The sequence below is a fragment of the Acartia tonsa genome, chromosome 6 (genome assembly GCF_053477335.1).
Source record: "Acartia tonsa isolate MP-2025a chromosome 6, ASM5347733v1, whole genome shotgun sequence".
Classification (NCBI taxonomy): Eukaryota; Metazoa; Arthropoda; class Copepoda; order Calanoida; family Acartiidae; genus Acartia; species Acartia tonsa.
Genome location: NC_137265.1, coordinates 7482223 through 7491078, shown reverse-complemented (window position 1 = coordinate 7491078; position 8856 = coordinate 7482223). Strand labels below are relative to the sequence as shown.

The 8856-nt window shown below is 46.6% G+C and overlaps 1 long non-coding RNA gene across 1 annotated transcript; it reads right to left on the bottom strand.

The window, feature by feature from the left end:
* Positions 1-2481: 2481 nt before the first annotated feature.
* Positions 2482-4046, bottom strand: LOC145323249 (uncharacterized). The gene is made up of 2 exons (XR_013880892.1): positions 3277-4046; positions 2482-3192 (listed from the first exon to the last, which is right to left on the bottom strand). It is a non-coding gene; the product is annotated as an uncharacterized LOC145323249 (long non-coding RNA).
* Positions 4047-8856: the final 4810 nt, after the last annotated feature.

Below are 8856 nucleotides of genomic sequence, written 5' to 3'. Positions count from 1 at the left end.
AAAAGAAGCCCCCCCCCCCCCCTAAGGACACTAGGAAAGAAGTAACCTTTATAGTAATTTCTGCAGAGTTTCTTTATATTTTTGTGTGAGTTTAGTGTATAGTGTAATGCTTTCTGTCCATATCTAAAAATTGCATCCTTTCTTCTACACACAAACCACACTGTGTTCTCTAGATAAAAAAAGTTAAAAGTCTAAAAAAAAAATTTCCATGAATATGAAATATTTATCCAGTGGTTTTACACAAAGTGCATGTTGATTACCGATAACCCCCACCCGGTCCCCCCCCCCTTATTTTTGGATAAATGGAAATAAGGAGGAAGGATTAGTTTTATTTTCAATGCATAACCTATGAGAGAGTTCTAACCCTGCGGGACTACACATTACATTGTACTCCAAAATTAAGGAGGGATGGGACATTGGACTGTAAATTACAAGGTTATCCAAAGTTTTATAAACATTTTAATATTTATTTAGTATGCTTAAAAAATTTGGGTACCTTTGTTAAATTTTGATTGGTTGATTCCAAAATAGTAGTGTCCAAACTTTTAAACCAATAATATCAATTCAAAGGTTGGATATCAAGATATTGTTTATTGTCTTATCACATAATATCCCTGTCAAAAAATAAATATTAGGCTACCAACAACTTTCTTGAGCCCAAATGGCAAAGTGACCACACACACACACATGTATCCCGTATAAAGGTTTCCCATAAATCAAGAGGAATGAAAAAGGTTTAGACATTTCTAGTTTAGAATGGGAATTGGACTTAAGGAAAAACCATAATCTATTCTACATTTATTTTATTTTAAACACATTGTCTTAATTTACTCTCAAAAATTCTATGTAATTAATATCCACAAAATAACAAAAAAATGAAGAAAAAACAGCTTAATGTCCTTGCATAATTGGAACTTTTTTGAGATATCGATGTGCTTCCTGTAAATTATTAAACATATCTAAGAAAGATCATTTAAAATTAACACACTATTCATTCAGTCGACCAATATATTTATAAGAACTATAAACTAAATATGTTTAATTTCTTCGGTTTACCTACTAAATAATTGGTTTGTCATTAGAGGAATAGAGGTCTGGAAGAAATTTAATCCAACAAAACAGAATGTTTTCCAAATAAAAAACTGAGTAAGTCAGTCAGTTGGTCCAGCAATCGATAAGTCAGGCTGGCAGTCAGTCAGAAAGTAGAATATTTATAGAGAAACTATTCGTCAAAATGGAAAGTCTATATTATTGAATATTTAAGTCTAGTATTTATTCAGTCAGTCAGTGAGAGAGAAAAATATTTCTATAGAGATGCTTCTCATCTACCAAAGACTATTTTTCCTCTAAAAAATCTGTTAAATAATAAAATAGGTTAATTTTAATTTAATGTCTATAAAATAAACTGATTAAGCTAGTCAGTTGGTTTAGCAGTTATAAAGTTAGGGTGTCAGTGTGTTGCAAAGTAGATTATTTATACAGAAGCTTTGCATAAAAATGGAAAGTCTAAAAAAAACTGAGTGAGTATGTGACTAAATCTAGCTATCAGTCAGTCATTCTGTGAGGCATAAGGACATTTTTATAGAGAAGCTACTCATCTACAAAATAAGAATGAGTCAGTAAGTCAGTGATTTTGACAACCGTTGATCTGACAGTAAGTTAGTTAAAAGTAGGATCGATAACCTATGCAACAAAATTAAAAGTCTACAATAAACTGAGTAAATAAGACTAGTGACAGTCAGTGAGATAGGAAGAAGAACTTTTTTATAGAGATGCTACTCATCTACAAAATTAAAGTAATTCACTCAGTCTGACAGTCAGGTGATCTAACAGTAAGTTAGTCAGAAAGAAGGAGAAGCTAAGCGACAAAATAGAAGGTCTACAAAAAACTGAGTGAGTGGGAAATTAAGTCTAGCAGTCCTTCATATAGGGAAAAGGATATTTTTAAAAAAATATCTTCTGTGTATTGTCCTTCTACTAATCTGTTAAATAATGGATTAGATTAAATCCAACCAAATCATTTTGTCTTTATAATCTATTTGGACAATCAGTCAATTAGTAGGGCTTCGACTGTTGTGAGATAAAGGGGGTACAGTCCCTTTCGTGGCACCGCCCCTTAATGGGCGTTTCTTCGTATTTTCACAGTAGTTTTTCACCTACTTCTAGCCCCTGCGGGGAGCTCTAGCCCTGCAGGGCAATCACATAACCAAATCTAACCTAACCTAACCTGAAATAACCAATCATAATCCATTTTGAAAATACGAAGAATCGCTCCTTAAGGGGCGTTGCCACGAAAGGGACAATACCCGAGAAGGGTTGCTTATACAGATGTGGTATTCAGCAACTCTGGGCCATGCGGAAACCAAGATATTATAGTGATGCTACGCACCCAGCTAATCCTGTTATTCTACAATTGTAAAGCCACCTGCAAATATGTTAGATAACGGTATTGATCTCATCTCTCAGTTGTCCTGCAAGTGGAGGGAGGGGTGTGACCCCTCCCTCTCCCTTCTTAAGCACCGGAACCTTCCCCTTCAACCACCAAGTTATCAGCACCACCTCAGCCCTGAGGATAAAGGTTCTAAGCCTTCCTTCACCCGATAGATTCACCACCCACACAGACTGTTGTTGTCACAGTAATCATCAAACCTTCCCTTTTAGTACCCAGACCTACCACTCAACCCCTCTATTCTTATCTACCTATTGTGCTGTTCCATGGGCTATCCTGCCTCCCCCGGACAGGGATAGCCATCTACCTAACCATTGCAACTATCTATGTTTTACTTGTATGATTTACCTTTAACTATCTCTATTCCTAATCCATATGTATTTATATTATGTTGTACATCTTTAGTAAACCTTAGACCCTGAATAAAGTAACATCTGAATAGACTCTGTTTATTATTTAGTGATTGCTAGAGAAGCGTAGCTTCTCTATAATATATGTGTCCACGTCTGTTCGCACTGCCGTAGTCATTTGAACTCGGGTGTCTGCCATTTAACCAAGGCGGATACCACAACTTTTGGTGACAGCTGTGTGAGATTACGGCAAACCACAAGTGTAGAGCAGACGCGCAGCTGAGGCTAAGGTACTCCCAGCAGTGAAACTGGCAAAACTGACACAAGCAACCTGAATTACCCACCCTGGATAGCAAGGTCTAACTCTGTATCCGGCAGTTGTGGAAGCGAAACCTAGCGAAAGACCACAGAGAGTGGCAGAACCAGAGCTGCGGAGAGCAGCGAAATCGGACGAGAGACTGCGGAGAGCAGCGAAACTTGACGGAGAACCGCGAAGAGCGCCGAAATCTAACGGAGGATTGAGCGCTCAAGGGCTGAAACAGGCCTGCGGACGGGCTGAAACAGGCCAAATAATTGCAAACGGCTGAAAATAGGCCACCATTTACTGCAAAAGATAGCAGGATCCGAACCCACGGCGCTGCAGGACGGGACATTCCCTGCCACCACCACCCGGATTCGGACCCACGGCGCTGCAGGACGGGACATTCCCTGCCGCCGACTGGCTGAAACAAGCAAAATAGCTGCGAGCTGTGAGCGAGAATACGAGTGTAGTGTACCAAGCAGAAGAAAAACTACGTTAACTCCAAGTATCCTGAGAGGCTACAGCGCAGCCACCCATTGAGAAAGACAGATATTATACCAGATTTCCAAGTATCCTGAGAGGCTACAGCGCAGCCATTCATTGAGAAAAACAGATATTATATCAGATTTTATGGATTACCACCCTGGTGTGAAAGCTAAACAATAGATTTATGGGCAGGGCTTGGTAAATAATTTGTTGTGTATTGTGATAAAGCCAAAAATAGAACCTAGATGTAAGATAACAATGCATTGGTAAACAATCTGACCCCCAAACCTGCAACACAACAAATACACCCCCTTATCCCAACGGAAGGGGAGGGGCCCACCATAAATTGAAGCAAATACAATTGAGGTGACATAAGAATAAGCCAAGGATTAAGGGAGAAGCCCAATTACCTCACCACCCAGTCACCTCAAACCTGCGGCACCCCCCTCCCCATCTGGGGAAGGACAGCTTGACCCCGTCCCCTCACGCGCTCCCCCTTCTCCCCACACTTGGATAAGTCCGTCTACCGTGCGGAGACAGCGACCGGGAGAACAGAGCGCATTTCACGGGTTGCGCAGCGGAGCTCTGGAGTTTTGAACGATGCGGCTGAGCCCAATGAGAAGGTGACAAGCTTCAGAGACTTAGTGGCCAGCCCCAATATGGGCACTACCGCCATGGGCACTAAACTGTATCGCCCTGCGCCCGGAGAACTGGAACATGTACCTGACTCCACCAGAACTGAGACGCCAAAGAGGCCCAGCCCTAGGGCCAGTACCACCTGTGTCTGGGGTGGAAAGGTCCTCCCTGGCGCTGGCATCACCAACCTGGAGGATGGGGAGCTGTCCCAGGGGAATAGGCTCTTCACCCAGATGCCCGACGCGTACCTGGGGGTGGGGGAGCCGCCACCCAAGCCTCCCTGGGAGCCCCCAGGCATGGAACGACTGGGGACCAGCCTAAGGATGGAGAATGGTGACCTGCTGCAGTGGAAGGCCTTACCCAGCAAGGAGGGAGCAGGGTTGACCAGCAGCAGTGAGGCTGTTCCCCCACACTCCAAGACCAGATGCCTCTACTCTGTTGAACCACTGCACATGACCCAGCCAAGTCCCCCCATGCTGCTGCAGATGGAGTCCCACCAGGATGCAGAGCTCCAGCTAGGGAAGTCAATAAGAAGGCCACCCCCTGCCAAAACCAGAATCACCGCAGGGGCTCCCCATCAGCAGCTGACAGAGCCTGGCAGGGACGCAATACCAGCTGGCAACTCTGGCCTAACTCAGGTAGCTACCAACAGCCCGCTGGCAGTTCAGAACCCAGTTCAGGCTACCATCAGTATGGCATCCTCTGGGCCTTGCCGGTTCAACTGTGGGTACCTGTCCACACACTGGCCACAGATACCCCCCAGAGATCATAGCCCACCTTCCGACTGGCACCATCAACGGCCTTTGCTACCAACTACCTGGAGTAACTGGAGGCAGGATCCCTCATGTGGAGAAGCACCTGCAGAAGCTAAGGCCGAGGCTTGCCTCGACATCCAGGAGAGGAGAGCCGCTGTTGTATGGAAAGGACCTGTGTGTATGGGGAGAAGGCTGAATGCAACCAAGGAGCCACCACAAGCAGCCCAGCACTGCCTGACCCCTAGTAGGGGAGACCCTGCTTGTCAGCTGGTGCCCCAACTGGAGTATGAGAGACCTGGCAGGTTGATACACCCTGTGGAAGCCGGACTGATGGGACCCAGCTGGACGAAGGAGCGCTGCTGCTTCAACGGCCACACAGCTGCCAAGTGTAGAACCGGTTGGGACCAGGCAATGAAGAAACACCAGGCAGCCCAACAACCTGCATACAACCAGTCTGACACCCAGGTCTACCTGGAGGGAGATGCCCAGCCGTCACCCCAACCAGCTGCCGCCGCTGGGGCTGCGGCTACCCAGGAGTCTGTGTCTCAGGTTGGGACCATAGTGGCCAGGATCAACGTGCTGGGAGGAGCGGCTGAACCCAACTGGGTTGGCCTGGGCTTCAGCCTCAACCAGGTACCCGTCAGACCGCGTCCCCCGAAGGAGGAGGTAACCCCTGTCACCCCCAGCAAGAGCCGAGGGGCGCTACCCAGCGCCACCGGGACGGTGTACGGGGAGGCCCTGGCGGCCGCCGAGCGGGAGAGGCAAGAGGCGCTAGCCAGCGAGTCTGAGTCGATGTATGGGACGCCAACCGGCGTCGCCACCTGGGAAGAACGAGAGGGGCTTCCCTGCACCACCAAGCTGATGTCTGGGGCGACAACCGTCGCCGCCACCTGTGAAGACTGGGGGTTGCTATCCAGCGCCCCACGCTGGTGCCTGGGGCGACAACCGTCGCCGCCACCAAGAGACCTGGACCCCTGTGAAGACTGGGGGGTGCTATCCAGCGCCCCCACGCTGGTGCCTGGGGCGACAACCGTCGCCGCCACCGAGAGACCTGGACCCCGGAACGAGCCCGCAGCCCCAGAGGAAGGGGTGACACCCGTCACCCCCAGTCAGCCAGAGCCCCCAGCCAGCAGGGAGAGTCCAGCTGTCCCTCACCCTCAACTGCGTCCAGCTGTCTACCCCCCTCAACCAAGCCAGGGTAATTGTATTGCATTGGTGTACCAGGAAGTTTGTGCTGGGTCCAACTTGCCTGCGCCTCCTGCATCTGCCCCAGGAACCAGGATATCAGCCCTTACCAGCCAACCTGAAGAAGCTTTGGCCGCTGCCTGGGGAGTAACTAAACTAGATGCATCAAGTGCCGAGCCTAACCATAGAAGTAGAGGATCCCCAACAATTATGCCTACCCAAGATGGAGACGATGTGCCTGGACACCTTCATGCTAGGGGAGGAAATCCGGGGCCTTGTGCCTCCGGTCCACCAGCAGCAGTGGCCGTGGATTGGCCTGTCCCCCAGCCAATTAGAGCGGAGCCAACCTTGCAGATCCAAGACAGCCTCCGGCACAGGGGATGGACTGTTACCTTCCCCTACCCTGCAGGTCTGACTGCCATGCACCACCCTGCCAATGTCCAGGATGAGCCTGAGGGAGGCAACGCTCCTACAGTATGGCAACCACCACCTGCCCGCGTTGACAGAGACCCCGGAAGCAGAATGAACCTGACCAACCCCGAGGGCGAAGAAGCTGTGCCTGCATCCAGTAACCAGCCTGCCAGCAGTAAGGTGACCAACAAGATGGAGACCACCAGCCCAGTAGAGAAACCTGAAGAGATGTATACCATGCGGCTGTTGGTCCAAGCCCCCTCATGTGCTGTGCCACCCCTGGAGGTTGCCAGGGTGGCCTCAGAATTACACATCCAACGGCCAGAACATCCAGCAGAACCAGCTACTCCAGCAGATATAGCAGATCCCGTTCGACCTGGGGAAGGCTGGAGTCTACCACCGTTCAGCAGCTGGTGTCCTGGCGGACCCATTCCACAAGGAAAACAAACTGAAGGCCTCAACCACTGTCGGAAGTCTGGCGGTGCAGACAACCCCTCCCAGCCTTCCGAGGGGAGAGTTGTGGTATTCGGCAACTCTGGGCCATGCGGAAACCAAGATATTATAGTGATGCTACGCACCCAGCTAATCCTGTTATTCTACAATTGTAAAGCCACCTGCAAATATGTTAGATAACGGTATTGATCTCATCTCTCAGTTGTCCTGCAAGTGGAGGGAGGGGTGTGACCCCTCCCTCTCCCTTCTTAAGCACCGGAACCTTCCCCTTCAACCACCAAGTTATCAGCACCACCTCAGCCCTGAGGATAAAGGTTCTAAGCCTTCCTTCACCCGATAGATTCACCACCCACACAGACTGTTGTTGTCACAGTAATCATCAAACCTTCCCTTTTAGTACCCAGACCTACCACTCAACCCCTCTATTCTTATCTACCTATTGTGCTGTTCCATGGGCTATCCTGCCTCCCCCGGACAGGGATAGCCATCTACCTAACCATTGCAACTATCTATGTTTTACTTGTATGATTTACCTTTAACTATCTCTATTCCTAATCCATATGTATTTATATTATGTTGTACATCTTTAGTAAACCTTAGACCCTGAATAAAGTAACATCTGAATAGACTCTGTTTATTATTTAGTGATTGCTAGAGAAGCGTAGCTTCTCTATAATATATGTGTCCACGTCTGTTCGCACTGCCGTAGTCATTTGAACTCGGGTGTCTGCCATTTAACCAAGGCGGATACCACACAGATTCTACTCATCTAACAAACTGAAATAGTTCATCTTTTGCCTAATTTTGTATGTTTAAAATGCAACACGGAAGAGATTAACTCAAACTAAATTTAATTCAAAAATAATTACACTTAGTCAGTTAATGTTAGGGTTGGGATGGTAACTTGTAAACCGGACTATCTATAATACAAAGTAGAATGGTTTCTGTCCGTCTGTCTGTCCATCCGTCCGTCCGTCCGTCATTTAAGATCTCGGTAACTACTGAACCGATTGGATTCTTTGCTTCAAGGAATATACCTACTGGTCCTCTCGTGGTTTTAGGCTATTTTCTTGGGGGGGGTAGGACACCCCTAATCCCCCCCCCCAAAAAAAAAAACATTTCCATTTTTTTAAAGAATTTTTTTGCACATATTTTGCGAATTCGCCATTTATTCGCGAAAACATATTGATTCCCATACTAACATATTTTTTTAGACACGTACCTAATGTTTTTTTTAATTACCTCTTGGGGCAAAGCCCCTAGAGGCTAGGGGCAAAGCCGCTAGTAAACAAATAAGCTAATAGAATCTAATGGGGAAAGAGTCATCTATTGTTTGCATCAAAATTTATTTTATGCCCCTAAAATAGTAAAAACCTGCCTCTTTCGTCTGCTTCTAAATTATTTTCTGCTACTTGGCTGTGTTAATACACGCGACACCATTGGTTGATCACAAGGTGGTGGCGATGGGGAGAGGCAGTTATTTAACCCTTTCTCCCGCAAGTGTTTTACTCTATATAATGTTTCTAGAAAATCTCGTACCATCCCTAGCTAGGACCCATCATATAATAATTGGAGATCAGCTGAAATAAATTTCCTATTCGAGCCCTAGTTTCCTAAAGTGTACAGCAGATAACCCAATTATTGCAGACCCTATTTTCAGCGACTCCGGTCAAATGGAAAAGCGATTTAATGTATAAACGATTTATACATTATACATTCAAAAATTTTAATTTTTCAAATTTTGATTTTTTTTGAAGTTTGAAGCTTTTTTAGCTAGTAGCAAATATTGAGATAGGACGCGGAAGCTACGCACACTTTCGGAAACTAAAT